This window comes from Artemia sp. Qi Xiang Cuo, chromosome 13 (genome assembly GCF_049724085.1).
Source record: "Artemia sp. Qi Xiang Cuo chromosome 13, ASM4972408v1, whole genome shotgun sequence".
NCBI lineage: Eukaryota > Metazoa > Arthropoda > Branchiopoda > Anostraca > Artemiidae > Artemia > Artemia sp. Qi Xiang Cuo.
Window position 1 is genome coordinate 69,051,748 of NC_142806.1, and position 16,778 is coordinate 69,068,525.

General features: G+C 35.8%; 1 protein-coding gene across 2 annotated transcripts in view; it reads left to right on the top strand.

Moving 5' to 3' along the window:
* brun (trafficking protein particle complex subunit brun) overlaps positions 1-10,536 on the top strand; it is a 51,539-nt gene extending 41,003 nt beyond the window's left edge. For both annotated transcript variants that reach the window (XR_016142771.1, XM_089099504.1), the window contains exon 6: positions 10,366-10,536. The gene's annotated coding sequence lies outside the window, so the exon portion shown is untranslated. The remainder of the gene's footprint in view (positions 1-10,365) is intronic.
* The last annotated feature ends 6,242 nt before the right edge of the window (positions 10,537-16,778 follow it).

Sequence of the window (16,778 nt, forward strand, 5' to 3'; positions counted from 1 at the left end):
AAAGCCTCTCCGAATCCCTCAGCCCTAATTCGTACTCTAGGCTAACTGTGTTCTAGGCTATAGACGTCTGAATCTACCAAATCCATGTTAAAAGTGCTAGTTTTATATGTATAGAATGTTGTTTGATATTTTACAAATTTGTATTGTTATGTTTGTTCTTTTTTGTCTTTCCTTGCAAAACAGTACGAGATTGATATTTTTATTCATTAGCGCGGAAAATCAGCGAGAACTTAGAATATAGCCTTCTTGTAGGGGTTTTTTTTTTTGTATTTTTTTTTTTTTTTTTTTTTTAGTTTTTTTTTTTAGTTTTTTTTTTTTAATTTATAACTAGGTTATATTTTGTAATAATTCTATCTGATGGTTGATGTTAACCTCTTTTCTAAGTCTATTACAAGAATAATTTTGTATGGAAATCCAGTATAGGCTGCTTTTTCATGACGAGTGTCTGGTTTTCACCCCTTTAGCAAATATGACCTCATGGGAAATGTGAATTGGACCTGACTTACAGCCGGACGGCATTTGAATAAAATTGTTACCTTGAATGTCCTAAATCTAGTTAATATCGACATTTACCGGTGAATGTCCGAAGTTCCTTTTTCTCTGCTTGGGTTCAATTGGCTTTGTGAGTCAGCTTTTTCAGTTTTGTGTAATCTATGATGATGAAAGTTAAAGTTAGGTTAGCTTATGTTAGTTTAGGTTAGGTTAGATTACGTTGGGTTAAATTTGGTTATAAATATCAGAAATGGGTTAAAAACCTAGCTAACTTAACCAAATATAACCGTACCTGTCATCATCAAACCTTGAATTAAATTGAAAAAGTTGCTGGCAATGCTGGCTAAATCCAGGGGGAAAAAAGAGTATTTCGGACATTCACCGGGAAATTTCGACATTCACGAATATCGAACGTTCACGGTAACAAAATACCTAATATTTTCCATCTTTTATATAGATTTATGCTCTCCATTTTCAGGTCTATTGCAAGGGAAAAGGGCAAGAAATGTCAGTACAAATTAGGCTGTTAATTCGATCCTATGGAAAGGAGGATAATTTCTGACAAGAAAGACACCACTTTAGGGATGATTTTCCCTTCCCAAAATAGGGAAGATTTGGGCTTGAAAGATGCCACATATTTCCCTCCTTTCTCATGTTGAGTGAATGCCCTTCATTTCTTTAGCTAATATGACCTCATAGGGAATGTAAATTTGATTACACAATAGAGTAATCAATACAGTTCCTACAGCAATACAGTAATAATGCAATAAATATAGTAGTCAATATTTTTCTTCTTTTTAAGTAAATTTGTGTCCTCCACTTCCAAAAAAAATATTACATGAAAGAAAACACTTGATATTCTCCCCCGTTTCTATGTCAGGTGAGTCCTCCGCCCCCTGCCACGATAAGCTAGTTAAATGAAAAAAAAGGGAATTTGATCTGAATTAGAATAGTTTCTGACCTGAAATACAATACGTATTTCATCCTTTCCCATGTTAAATGTAAGCCCTCCACCCGTTTACCTAGCGCAACCTCATAGGACATATTGATTTGACCTGAAATTTATTTCGGTTCAAATTTTTTCCTCGATAGTTAATCTTTCCCCCTTTTTAGGTAGATTTATGTTCTCCGCTTCCTAGTCTAATGCAAAAGAAAAAAAATGGAATGTCAGTATCGTTTGCTTTGTAATTTGGATTGAAAGATAGCAGATTTTTTTTTTTTTTTCATGAAATACAGCACTTCATATTTTTCCCCGCTTTTACGTCGTTTGAGTCCTCCACCCCTGCCACAAAATACCAGCTCAATAGAACCCGTGCCACCCGTGCTAGCTCAATAGAATCTAACTTAAATTTGACTTAAAATGGAGAAGGTTTTAACCTGAAAAACACAACGTATTTCCTCCCTGTTTCGTGATGAGTGTATGCTTTCCATCCGTTAGCAATTATGACCTCATAGGAAAAGTAAATTTGACCTAAAATACAGCAGAAAAGTATCTGATCGGAAATGCTATGGTTAATATTCCCTCTTGCCGCATTCTCCACTCTTAAGTCCAGTGCAAAGGAAAAAGGGCACATAAGGTACCCTTGCCTTATGCCTTCCCCCTGCCTTAATGTCTTATGATTATAACTCCTGAGTGACACTGAGCTCAACTATCATTGGCGTTTCAAAAATACCTAGCTTGAATAATCGCTTCTCTGGTGCAACTGCATTCTGAGCAAGAATCCGACAGCTTTTTACTAGGATAAAATCTTTTTAGCACTAGTAATTGAGGAGACCGTATTTTGGACAATGACATAATGAGATTTAGAACAAAGATCAAGCCAGGAAATGAAGAATGACCTTTAAATATTCAAGTATATTCGCCAAATGTAAAAGAGTCAAAATGCTAAAAGCAAGTTCAGACTTTGCATTGTAATTCATTTCTTTTGTAGAAATAACACTTCGAATTCCAAAAATAAAAATTATTTTTTCTTAATATTATGGCACGAAGAAACTACCCTTCTTTTGGGTATGTCGATAACCAGAATCTTGCACGCGCCAATTTTATTTGTCAGAAAAAAACGTTGTTTAATTAAAGAAAGTATTGTCGAAGAAGCAATCGTTTACGCCCCTCTTCCAAGTGCTACTTAAGATCTTTTTGAGCTGATGGGAATATGAATGGAAGTATTTCTCGTTTGTGTTCTTATAGCAAATTTTATAATAACTTCATTTTTGACTTTTATATTGCTCTGTGGACTTTTATCTATGTTTCTTATTCTTCCTGCACTGAAGACGGCTGGTCTATGCCCAAATATTAGCATTTTTCTGTTTTTCACGGGCTCCAATTTACCTTGTTTTCTCTGTCTCATTCTGTCAATCTTGGCTGTGTCTCAGAAAGTATTTAAAGAAATTTTCTCTATTTCAACTGCCAAAACATCCATCGTTTGTGTGTCCCATGTTTTTCTAATTCAAATAATATGCTCTTTCCATTTTCTGTCCTTTTCACTATCATGTTGGACGATATTATTAGCTGTTATTCCTAGAAAAGATATTGTCTAGAAATTATATCTAGAAATTTATACCCACAGAATATTATCAGTTTGTTTCAATATTTTCGACTAGCAAAAGATCATGGATTACAAAAATAAATACAAAAAAAAACAAATTAAAACAATAATTAAATAGCAAAAATATGATACATAAATAGCCTAACCATTATCTGGAGCTCTTATAATTTTTGCCAAACTGTCAATGAAAAAACTCCGAAAATAGCGCAAAGTATTAAGTTGAAAATTCAGGGAATATTGAGGGGGATGTTGAATTCAATCCAAAGGCATGATGTACATCCAGGCTGTCCGGACAACCTCTTCTACACCACATCACGAACATGCTCACAAAAGCGTGACGAGCGATGCCTCTGATATATATCTACTCTTTTTAAACGAGTAATTATTTTAGTGTCCCAAAAAAGTCCTGAATTTGAACCCCCATAAATCGAATTTATTTTATTGGAAGAAGCAAACTAACTCCCTATTCTCTTCAGAAAATGCTGCAACTCAGCGTGAAACATAACGTCACGCAACTACCCTTCTACTGACATAAGGAGTAGCTCGTTCAAAAAACCATTGTCATTTCGATATTGATATTATTAACATTTTGACATGTTTGAGAAGCCAAATCAAAAAAGACCTTTGCCTCAAAGCATTTTATTTTATTTTAACTTTAGTAATTTAATCATTTTAAATGTCGTTCATAAGGACATTTACTTCAAACAAACATTAAAATGACAAAAAATGGCTACGATTATCTCATAATATTTATAATAATTTCTCCAAGTAAAATTGACTAACATCGGGGTAAAATGCACTTCATAATAGAATCTTTATGATCTGTTGTGAATCAGTAAATTTGCAAAGGGAGGGGGGGGGTGAAAATTTAGATACGCTGTTTTGCCACTTTGAGAGATCGATTTTCGTGATTAGTGATCCAAATTTAAATTTGAGATCTAAAAAAATGTGCTTTAGCCTATTCTTCTTACTTGAAACCCTGAAAAAAGTACTTTTTCCATCAATGATTAGTACACTAATACCAAACCAATAGAATATATCTTTCCTTAACTATCTCTATTTTTATCTTATAGATATTGTCAGTTCGACTCTAAACAGGCCACTTTAAAGTTTGTCGAAGCCCCCATTTAAGATGTGAAAAATAATATTGATAAACTGCCTTCTGGAATGATTTTGCAATCTTGAATTCTCCACTTTTAAAAATTTAAGACTCTTTGAAAAAAAAATTGAATTTTCTACACACACACACTCTAATTTTCTCTCAAGAATTGGGGCTGTGTGCACCAGGGGTGGATCTAGAGTAAAATCTTGGGGGGGGGGCCTATGTGACAATGGCACCAATGAGCAAAATCTTGGGGGGGGAATGTGACGAAGGTGCCAATAATTGATCATATTGACAAATTTATTCCAAAAAAGAGTGAAAATAAGAAAGAAAAACAGGATAAGAGGGCGCCAGAAAAAAATCTTGGGGTCTCCCCCCCCCGGGGGATATTGTAAAAGTAATAATCTGCTTTTGTGAACAACACAGCTATGACAAAATACGTAAGTCGTTTGATTTGCACCACAGATTAAAAGAGAGACTTCTGAAAAATGTTGTGACTCGAAACGTTTCTTTCTTTTTTTGAGTTGAAATTTCACACAGGAAAACCAATCATGTTTTTAAAAGGTTGGGTCGTTTGGCCTTCCCCTCTGACATACCGTTAAGGAATCAAGGGTTGATAAAATAAAGTAGGCTATACACTTTTTACCACGGAGATATAAGAAAGTAATCTCTCTTTCTTTGTTATCACTGTGTTGAATTTTTTTTCAAACGCATTTTAGGTAAGCGGATGAAATAAACAAGCTGGGAAAGGGGTACGTTTTGCGTCAGCTTTCTACTTAATATAGAATTTTGGAATATGTGTATCAGGCAAGTTTTCCGGGGGGGGGGGGGCGATAATAAGGTTAAACATCTTTTTGGGTACTTGAAGTGAGAAAAACCCAGAAATTGAGGTAAATTTAGGATTGGGAGAGGGAGGCAAACTTAAGCCCCCCTCCCCTATGTATATCCCTGATGAATATAGTATAAGTTTTGGTTTTTCAGAAGAAAAAAAGCTGTATGCCTGATTTTAATTATCCTTCATAACCGTAATATTATTACTGTAATTTTATAATAACTATCATTGTTAGTGTCTTAAAATAAATTTAAGCGGAAAAACCATCTTCATTTGCAAAGTTAAATTATGTTACTCAATCGTAAATCTACTCAGCTATGGGGCACATAAAAGAAAAAAAGCCAACGAATATTGAGAACGTATTCGAATATATATATAATATATTTGGCCAAATTATTTTTTGTTTCTTCTATTTTTTGGCTTTAAAATCTCAAATAATTCTGTGTTTTTATAAAATTGTTTTGAAATACGGTTCTCTGCAATGGCGTATCCAAGATTTTTTTTTGGGGGGGGGGGAGGGCAAAAAAACTTGGTTACAATACTGGTGGTTACAAAGCGCATTACAAATTTGTTAGTTTGCATTTCTGTAACTATTTCATGAGTCTGATAAAAATTTTGGATGGGGGGAGAACGTGGTAAATTTCCCCCCACCCCCTGCATCCGACCTTGGTTCTCAGTTCCCTTTTCTTTTTCTTGTTTTAGTACTTGCATAATTACAAAAATCAAAAACTTGTATTTTCTACTTTTAGTATCCAGCAGATATTGCTGGCTAGTCTTAAGCAAAGTTTAAGTATTTTCCTTAATATTTGAATAAAATTGACCCATAATTTATTTGATTCCACTGTTTATGTCTGTAATAAAAGAACGGCTAAGATGTGTAGGCCACATTATATGGATGGAAAATAACAGTTGGTGAAGATTGTGCTTCTTTGCCATCCATCTTTAGCCAAACGTAAAATAGGTTGTCCGTGAATGAGGCGAAAAGTTATCATAAGGGCGGATTTAGAGGAAATTAGAACTCCGTGGGAAAGGATTAAGAGCGAAGGTTCAAATGGATTGAGGCGGAGGAGGAATGTGCGTAGTTGCGTTGACCTCAGGTCAACGCAACACAGTAGTAGGGAGTGAACAGTTAAGATTTGAATAAATTGGGATTCAGGTGGAGCGTGCCCCAGCTGTGTTGGCCTCATTAGGGTTGGTATGAGTAGTACATATTGTTATTGGAGCACAATGGTAGAGAGTGAACAGTGATGATTTGAACAAATTGGGATGGAAGAGGAGCGTGTCTCGACTGTGTTGGCCTCGTGAGGATTGGTACTGGATTGAGTTGTTGGTGGTAGTAGTGGCTTTAGTGTATTCTTGTTGATCCTGATATGTCACAGCAGAACAAGTTGAGACTTCTGGTTTGTCCTGGGTCATATTGAATACAATCACCCCTTTAACGTCGTAAGTTCAAATCAGGTTTGCCATCTAAATATTTTTTACGGAAATTTGACTTTTAAAGTGACTTCTAGTTTCAGTTTGGGTATATTGAAGCTGCTATTTTTCTTAGTGTTAGCATTCGGATAGTAAACTTTAGGCTAAAGTCACCCAGCGTGATTTGACCAATATGTTTGAATTTTTTCAGCATGTTTTTAATAATATAATGAAAAGTCGAATCTCGGGAGTCTGAGATATAGCTCTCTAAAGTCTTGAAATCTAAACTGACGCTTGTCCTAGATTCTTTGTATTTTAGACTTTCTTTCCTTCTTTTTATGTTTAGACTGTTCAGCTTGAAAAAAAAAAATCCGTAAGATAATTTCTTTAAAACATTGCTGCTAGCGTACGATTTGAACCGAAGATTCCTTGTTGACTTCGACTAGTTGGAGCCTCCACACCTGGACCGACAGATACACCTGACTATCTTGTCGTAGCATCTTATTTTGGAATTTACTGTTCAATATAGATCAAATATCTTAGAATTATAATTAAGTATAGGCTATTTTTAACTAATTATTTGTTGATATGTTAAGCTCAATGCTTTTCGTTTTGATCAACTCCTACGCTTGCAGCGATTTTTTCAACGTGTTATCTTTAGTCCCTAATTTTCGTAATCTTCCAGTATGTAATATCTTTTTAAATTTCAAATCACAAACTTAGTTCAAGCTCACCTTATTAACTTCATACTATACTTGCTCAAAACCTGTTTAGTGGATGTATTATAATCTAACACCACAAAACTTTTTTCCTTTTTTTCATCAAAACGGTGTTCTATTAAAAACGAGCAGGTATAAAAAATATAAATATATCAAATATAATTAAAAATGAAAAAAATTAAAAAGGGTGTTTTATTAAAAACGAGCAGGCATAAAAAATATAAATATAATTAAAAATGAAAAAATATAAAAAGGGTGTTCTATTAAAAACGTACAGGCATAAAAAATGTAAAAATTTTAAATATAAATAAAAATGATAAAATATAAAAAGGGTGTTCTATTAAAAACGAGCAGGCATAAAAAATATAAATAAACTAAATATAATTAAAAATGAAAAAATATAAAAAGGGTGTTCTATTAAAAACGAGCAGGCATAAAAAATATAAATATGTTAAATATAATTAAACGTGAAAAAATATAAAAATGGTGTTCTATTAAAAACGAGCAGGCATAAAGAATATAGAAATAATTTTATATAATATGTAAAATTACAAATGCTATAATGCATAAAATGTTGTGTTTACTCTTTTGTGAGTATTATAGAAAACTTGTTTTATTCCCCTCCGCCTCCTCACACAAATTTGAAGTCACAATTTCCCTCCTTTGACGAAAAATAAGACATAACACTTGAATTAAAACAAATGAAAGCAGCTAAGAAAAAACCAGGGAGGTTTTTGATGACAAAATTTATGGCACCAGGCTGCTAAAAACTTGGGTTCTGTTGTTCCACTTGTCAACCATTTACTTAGGCTTTCTCGCTAGATTTGTATCTGTTGATTTTTTCTTTTTTTCAAGGAATCAACAGATGAGTTTCTAGGAGTAACACCCCTCAGGAGTAACATCCATCAGGAAACCATTCTAAATTGATGCACAGTTTCATACAAAGTTGTTCTCCAAATACTTAGTGCTGGGTACCTCTTCTTCTAGGTAATTTGACCATACCAAGTTCCTGTGTGTTGTCGTTTTGGTTTGCCAAACGGCAGCACAAGTAGAAATAACACGTCGGGGGGAGAGTAGTTGGAGTTGGCTCGTGTAACTCAACCCCTCACCCCCTAGAGAAAGTTTTGTGTCCGTGCCTGATAATCAATAAATGTTTTAAATCGTTTTGAAACCCTGGGCAATTTTATGACAAATTAATAGTGCAAGGTCACTAAAAACTTGGGACCTGATTTTCCGCTTATCAAGAATTCGCCTGGGTTTTCTTCTTAGAATTGCATCTAATAAAATTTGTCTTAAAAAGAATCAAGGATAAAATCCCTTGATTTTAGGAGGTGCAGCGTCTTGTAAAGCCGTTCTTCAAGTAATTAGTGTGGGGTGTCTCAGTATAAATATATTAATAGTTGCGAAAAGTCCTCTACTCTTCCATAAAGATTTTTGGCACATATCAGTCTAGACCTCTCTTCATGATTCCGCCTTCGCGCACGCACAATGACAAATTTTTAGCGCATTGAATGCCAAGTAGCAACCAACGTATAATCACCTACAGAACAAGTACTGACAAAACTCTCCAAAAGTGACCCCGCGTACCTCAGCGCCTCTAGACGCAAAATGTTGTACTACTTAATCGCTCCGAGCCAAAGTACTTTGGTCCGGCCAATAATTATGCTAGAGCGTGATTCAGGCGACGAGTGACGTACTTGTTCCGTAGGTGATTATACTTTGGTAGCAACTGAAGCTATTGCTGCGATGCAGACGGATTTTCCATCTGCATCGCAGACGGAAAATCCGTGAGAGAGGTAATCTCACCATACCATGATTGACTTGCCAAACGGTATGACAGGTAGAGATAATTCGCTGTAGAGAGGTTAGTGGATGTGCTTGCAGAAAACAGCCATTGATGCCACTTTAAATCTACCACTGAGTGGTTTTACGGTTACCCGATTGAAGCTAAATGTTGTCCTTAAGGCCCTGCATGACTTATAGAGATGGGTAATCGGTCTGGATGATAGCAGACTTAGAATGACAAATTAAATTTGGTTTTCTCGAGAAGGAGGATGTTTTCCTATGCTTTACAAAACTTAAGTAGGGGGGCATGATTCTTTAAAAGCGTTCATTTTTTGCCAAAATGGCCGGATTTTGCATACTTAATTTGTCTTGAGCACGGAAATGTAACATTTATAAATTCATTGGGCGTACGTTTTTTTTTCTTCTTCTCTTGTATGAAAAGTATATTAAATGAATCTCTTGTGCCGCAAAAAAATTATGGCTTTTGCCAAATATGTCCCGCGAAAAATAATTAAAATTTCAATCAAATAACCATAAGACGAAGTTCAGAATAATGCAAAACCTGTACCTATACTTTGATAAAACTTAACTTGAGAGCTACAAAAAAGAGGGGGGGGGGATTCAAGGTTGTTCATTGTTGCTATATTTCTTTGAACTTACCAAAGTTAAAAATTTGTGTTGTAAAAACATTACAATTTTCCTAATGGGAGTCTTTTATTTTCAAATTCACAAATAAATAAACTAAACAAAACGTTCGCGCTGGAGAAGACCTACGAGGGTTTACGGTCGCACGAAAGTCCACTTAATTACTTACCTATTAACGAAACTATTTAAAAAACGACAACTATTTAAATAATTCTATCATAAATAAACCAAAAGTAAATCAACTATAACCTATATATCAGAAAAAAAACTGAATTGAAAGTAATAATAGATAAATAAAAATATAAAAGAAAAATAATACTATCAAATCCAGTCTCCATGACTCTTCAATCCTCAACGATTCTAGGTGTCTTTTCGTCAAATTAAATTAATGCTGGAAATGTATAGATTTGCGTTTTTTTGTAAACTATGTTTTGAAAACAGAGGAACCATCTTGGCCGTTTCTGAAAGTAAGAATCTTTGGATGTTTACGAGTTTAATATGCCACACAAAAATGAGTGAAATAATCTTATTGCCAAATGAATCTTATTTGAGGCTTTGGACCTGGCCAAAATAGGACAGTGCTTACATATTACTACTACCCGCTGTGCTAATCTCAAGTTTCATTTTTTATATTTACCTTGCCCAAATTCAAGATATTTTGACTAGTTGCACGCCACCTCGGGGAGGGAGAGGAGGATTCAAAAAGTAGATTACCTAAAAGTCATATAGAATCTGGACCAATGTATAAGGATATGATTGCTATCATAGCTATGATTATCACTTGTATACCCTCTCATTATAACGTATTATGGATTTTTTTTTACTTTACAGAAGCCCTATCTTGTTTGCGCAAAAACCCTTAATGTGGCCCACTTATTGTCTCTGTGCTTGCCAGTTATATTGTAAATATGAGCCAGTTTTATTGTTAAATGCTTGTATGCAGTTTATAATACCTTATATTTTTGTGATAAAATTTATGGAGTAAATCAAAATATTTGTTCTTCGAAATTGTGTTGTTATGTAGTTTGTATTAGGGATTTCAGCTCAAAATGAGAAATCTTTGGAACTGAAAGGTAAAATTTAGAGAGATTCAAGCGTATTGTTTTAACTTCACATCCTTGAATACATTTTATGCTGGTTTTCTTATTCTTTGTTTGTGAAAATCCAGTTTGGTAACCAAATTATTCTAAATGTGTTCTTTGGATTAGGGATTTCAGCTCAAAATGAGAAATTTTTGGAACCGAAAAGTAAAATTGAGAGAGATTCGTGACTATTATTTTAAATTCGAGTCATTGATTACGTTTTATGCTGATTTTCTTATTCTTTGTTTGTGAAAATCCAATTTGGCAACCAAATTATTCTAAATATTTAGTTTGAATTAGGGATTTCAGCTTAAAATGATAAAACGTTCGTAGTAAGTAAGGAAACTAGGAAATATTGTTTTTACTTCTTGTCATTGATTACATTTAATGCTGATTTTTCTATTTTGTTATTCTGCATTTTGTTATTTTTATTTTCTTATTCTGCAATTATGAAATTCCAATTTGGCAATTATACTTTTCTAAATATTTAGTTTAGATTAGGGATTTCAGCTCAAAATGAGAAATTCTTGGAAATGGAAAGTAAAATCGGGAAAGATTCATGAGTATTCATAGGTGTGCCCAGGTTCAAATCTAGGGAGGGGCACGCCATGGTCGTTTAGGTTGTAACATTTTATTGCAGAAAAGGTAAATAAAACCAAAGTTGCAAGAAAATTATGCCTAATTATAGCATTGTTTTATCAACCAAGTTAATACTGCTTTGTCTGCTTGATAGAGAATGATGTCTGCTTCAGTTGTCTGCTTGAACTAGAATAATTCGAGTTACATCTCTTATATTTACGCTATTATCATTTTCTTGTATTTGTAGAAAACTGGTTCAAAACTCTCGTTTCTGTCCAGGCCTGATCATAGGCAGCGCAATTGCGCTGCCTAAGTAAAGAACCATGTTGGCACAATGTATTATTTATTTATTTTTTCTTTAGACTAGGGCACTTCGTATCGAAGGGGCTGCCGTTGAAACTTCAAAAAGGGCTCAATTGACTGCACATTGAAATGGCTAGGGTCCTATTTAAGAGTTGAAAATGATTGGAAGGCAAAACACCCCTTCCACGCCCACCATTTCCCCAAACACATCGAATCAAAATTTTGAGATAGTCAGTTTGTTCACATAGTTGAAAGTCCTGGAAACTAAGTCTTTGAAATCATAGAAACTATATTTTTGAGGAGGACACTCCCCCACAGCCCTCAGGGCAAGGGTTGTAAGTTATGTCCTGGGGGCATATAAGGTTTTTGTAGAAAGCGTTTCCGTAGAAACTTCAAAAAAGGCTCATTCGATTGGAAATTCAAAGAGCTAGTGCCCTTTTTAACAGTCGAAAGTGATTGGAGGGCAACTAATCCCCCTCTCACGCCCGCCTTTTTTCCATACACATCCGATCAAAATTTTGAGATAGCCATTTTGTTCAACGTAGTTGAACGAGGGCTCATTCGATTGGAAATTCAAAGGGCTAATGCCCTTTTTAATAGTCGAAGTGATTTGAGGGCAACTAACCCCCCTCTTACGCCCACCTTTTCCCCAAACACGTCCAATCAAGCTTTTTTGATAGCCAGTTTGTTCAACGTAGTTAAAGTTTTAGAAATTAGGTCTTTGAGGATGATAACCCCCTCAGAACCCTCGGGGCAAGGGTTGTAAGTTATGCCCTGGGGGCATGTAAGGTTTTTATAGATAGTGATGTTGTAGAAACTTCAAAAAAGGCTCACTCGATTGGAAATTAGAAGGGCTTGTGCCCTTTTTAATAGTTGAAAGAGATTGGAGGATAACTAACACGCCTCTCACATCCACAATTTCCCCAAACATATCCAATCAAAATTTTGAGATAGCCACTTTGTTCGACGTAACTAAAAAGTCCGGAAATTGTGTTTTTGAGGATGACACTCACCCCACAGCCTTCAGGGCAAGGGTTATAAATTATGCCCTAGGGGCATATAAGGTTTTTGTTATAGAAAGCGTTATCGTAGAAACTTCAAAAAGGAATCATTCCGTCGGAATTTGAAACGGCTTGTGCCCTTTTTAATAGTCGAAAGTGATTGAAGGGCAAGTAACCCCCATCTCACGCCCACCATTTCCCCAAACACATCTAATCAAAATTTTCAGAGAACCGTTTTGTTAATTTAGTTGAAAGGTCCGGAAATTATGTCTTTGAGGATGACATCCCCCCTCACATCCCTCAGGGCAAAGGTTGTAAGTTAAGCCCTAGGGCTATATAAGGTTTTATAGAAAGCGCTGTCCTAGAAACTTCAAAAAGGGATCATTCGATTGGAAATTGAAAAGACTAGTGCCCTTCGGAAGCGATTGGAGGACAACTAACCCTCCTCTTACGCCCACCATTTCCCCAAACACATCCAATCAAAATTTTAATATAGCAATTTTGTACAACGTAGTTGAAAGTTCTGGAAATTAGGTTTTTGAGGATGACAACCCTCTCCTCCCCCCCCCCCCCCCCGCCCTCAGGGCAAAGGTTATAAGTTATGCCCTGGGGGCATATAAGGTTTTAATTGAAAGCGTTGTCGTAGAAACTTCAAAAAGGAATCATTCGGTTGGAAATTGAAACGGCTACTGCTATTTTAATAGTCGAAAGTGATTGGAGGGCAACTAACCCCCTTCTCACGCCCACCACTTCCCCAAACACATTTAATCAAAATTTTGAGATAACCATTTTGTTCAATGTAGTTGAAAGGTCCGGAAATTATGTATTTGAGGATGACAACCCCCTCACAACCCTCAGGGCAAGGGTTGTAAGTTATGCCTTAGGGCATATAAGGTTTTATAGAAATTTTTGTCGTAGAAACTTCAAAAAGCGATTATTCGATTGTAAATTGAAAGGGCTAGTGCCCTTTTTAATAGTCGGAAGTGATTGGAGGGCAACTAACCCCCCTCTCACGCCCACCATTTCCCCAAACACATCCAATCAAAATTTTTAGATAGCAATTTTGTTCAACGTAGATGAAAGTTCTGGAAATTAGGTTTTTGAGGATTACAACCCTCCCCCAGCCCTCAGGGCAAAGGTTTTAAGTTATGCCTTGGGGGCATACAAGGTTTTAATTGAAAGCGTTGTCGTAGAAACTTCAAAAGGGTTCTTTCGATTGGAAATTAAAAGGGCTAGTGCCTTTTTTAATAGTTCAAAGTAAATGGAAAGTGACTAAACCCCCTCTTACGCCCATCGTTTCCCCCAATACGTCCACTCAAAATTTCTAGACTAAAGCGTTCTTCAACATAGTTTATAGATATAATAATTAGATCACTGAAGAAGACAGAGTTCTCAGATCCCTCGGGGCAAGGGTTGTAAGTTTTGATCTGGGGACATATTAGGTGTTAACTGAAAGCTCTGTCGTAGATACTCAAAAAAGGGCTCATTCGATTGGAAATTGAAAGGGCTAGTGCCCTTTTTAATAGTCTAAAGTGATTGGGCACTTTGTATCGAAGGAGTTATCGTAGGAACTTCGAAAACGGCTCATTCGACTGAAAATAGAAAGGGCTAATTCCTTTTTTTTTATAGTCAAAGTGATTGGAGGTCAACTAGTTCCCCTACCACGCCCATCCTCTCATTTGCCCATTATCTTTAAAAACTAAATGTTGCCTTAAGATTAAATCAAAATGCACTGTGCTAATGCTAATTGTCAATAAGGCATTTCAGCAGTATTCCAAGAACGACTGAGGGTATTATGTTCAAACTTTCGGGGCTACTTCTCCTCTTAAAATTTAACCAAATCAAAATAGCGTAAGTGTATCCAAGCTATAAAAGAAAGTAAAAAGATTTTTTTTTTGGCGAATGGTATCAAGTTTTCTATTTCAGGTCAACTAGAGGAGGTATGAACTAAATTAAACACTACTATTTGTTTCCAGATTTTTAAAAGGGTGTATGTCGTTAAAAATTGCTGAAAATTTTTCTCCAGCACACAAATAGCAGGCCAAGCTATAAGTCTTAAAAAAAAACGAAAAGATTTAAAGTGTTATTTTCTTATTCCCTGAAAAGACTGTGTCAATATAAAACGAACATAAATTAATTAAAAAAAAAACTTTTTCCACAAAATAAGTTTTTTAAAGAAAAGTAAAGAACTCCATTAAACCAAAAATGAACGAAAATAAAATCAAATAATCTACCAAGCGTGAAACTACCACAAATCAGCATCGATAAATAAATGAAACCCAAAACGAACAGAAATTACAATAAATAACCGAGTCAAACTCAAAATGAGCAGAAATTAACATGAGTAGTTGTCAAAACCCCTATGCCTTGCCGAGGCCAGAACATAATTTGCGCTTTACTGAAAAAATATAAATCTTTTTACTTTTATAACTAATAAATCAAATAATATTAATATTTTGATTACTAGATATCAGAATATGTATATTAAACTGACAATGCACATTCATTTGTATTTTTTTCAGTAAAGTGCAGATTTTTTCTGGCCTTGGGAAGGCATAGGGGTTTTGAGCCCCACTTATGTTAATTTCTATCGTATATGAGTTTCGTATATTATCGATATGAGTTTTGCTATTATCAATTATCGTATAATTGAGTTTCGTCGTATATCCACGTTTGATATTTGATCACTCAGGCGTATCCTGAAGATATTACGCAGATAAATATGCTCAACCATCTTCAGTGCATTTTCATGTAGTCGCTTTATTGACCAAGTTTCACATCCATATAGAAATGTTGTTCGAACCAAAGCCAGGTAGACTCGAACTTTACTGCACATACTAATTTCATGTCAGTTCCACAACGATTTTCTAAGGGAAGCAAAGAACGTCTATGCTATCTGCAATCGCTGTTGAACGTCGATGTCTGAAGATCTATCAGTACTAAGCCGGGAGCAAAGGTATGTGAAACTGTTGAACTGATTCAACTGTACATGAATTACAATTAGCGAAAGAGGGTCAGTGCCATTTACTGCCGTAACCTTTGTATTCCCTGTAATGTCTTTCAAGCCAATGTGATCTGCCCAAGTCACCACATCATTGAGCATAGCTTGGGCTTTCTCTGGGTCTGAGAAAATTCCGACATCCTCAGCGTAGTCAAGGTCTTAATGAGAAAGTTTTTGTCCAGTCTGAACTCCTGGAGGAGAAGATGGTGCATTCTAAGCACCCAATCAATGCAGTAGTTAAACAAAGTCAAAAACAGGACGCAGTCCTATTTTACTCCAAACTCAATCGGGAATTCTTTGGTCTCTTCTCCATAAACTCGAACTCGGCTCTCTGACGCCTTTTAGTATGCTTTAAGCAGTTCGTCAAATTAAGTTTTTGACGGGTGACCGAGTCGAAAGTGGCAACCAAGCCAGAAATATCGAAATCACTTGAAAATTATACCTCTGAAACTGCTGGACAATGAGGTGGAGTTCAAAAATACTGTCAGCACAGCCTCTACCAGGACGGAAACCGGCTTGGTTTCCCGGATTCTTTTCTCCTTTGCCCCCTTGAAGTGGATAAGGAGAATAATCCCAAAATCTTTTACCGCAATTTTAATTAGAGCTATTCTCCGGTAATTTTTGCACTCAGTTTAATCAGCTTTCTTTTAGAATAGAGGAATAACTGATGTCTTCCAATCCTTTGGGAAAGTGTTAGTCCTTCATACTTCTTCAGGGATACCATGGAGCTGTTCCGCAATGATCTCGGGCACTGTTTTTGTATTTGCGGGGGGACACCATCCTGACCTGAGGCTCTGTTGTTCTTCAAGGCCTTAATCGCATTGAGTATTTTTGCTCGTGTTGGGGTGGCCTTCTTTATATTATAAGGTTCTTTTGGAACACTAGGGGCGAAATCGTCAGGAGTTGATTATAGGGACGGGTCAAGCACTGTTTAGAAGTGATCCTTCCATCTGGTCAAACGCTGCTTTTGACAGCTAATGACTTTTCCTGATCTGTCTCTGATAACTTCAGACAAAGCAGGTTTCTTACCAGTCAATTCCTTTAAAATCTGGTAGAGTTAGCGGGTGTCATGAGCATGTGGCCCCCTTTCTAATGACAAAGCATTCTATTTACACATTTCGTGGCGGTGTAGACGAGGAGAGCGCATGAACTGTCTACGCAACTCTTTCGGGATATCTTTAGGGCCGCTTATCTTTTTCCTTTGCTGTCCGACTATTGACAGGGTTCGGGCGGTAATCCAATGTTGTCATTTCACTTTCGTTTGGCCTAGGATCTTTT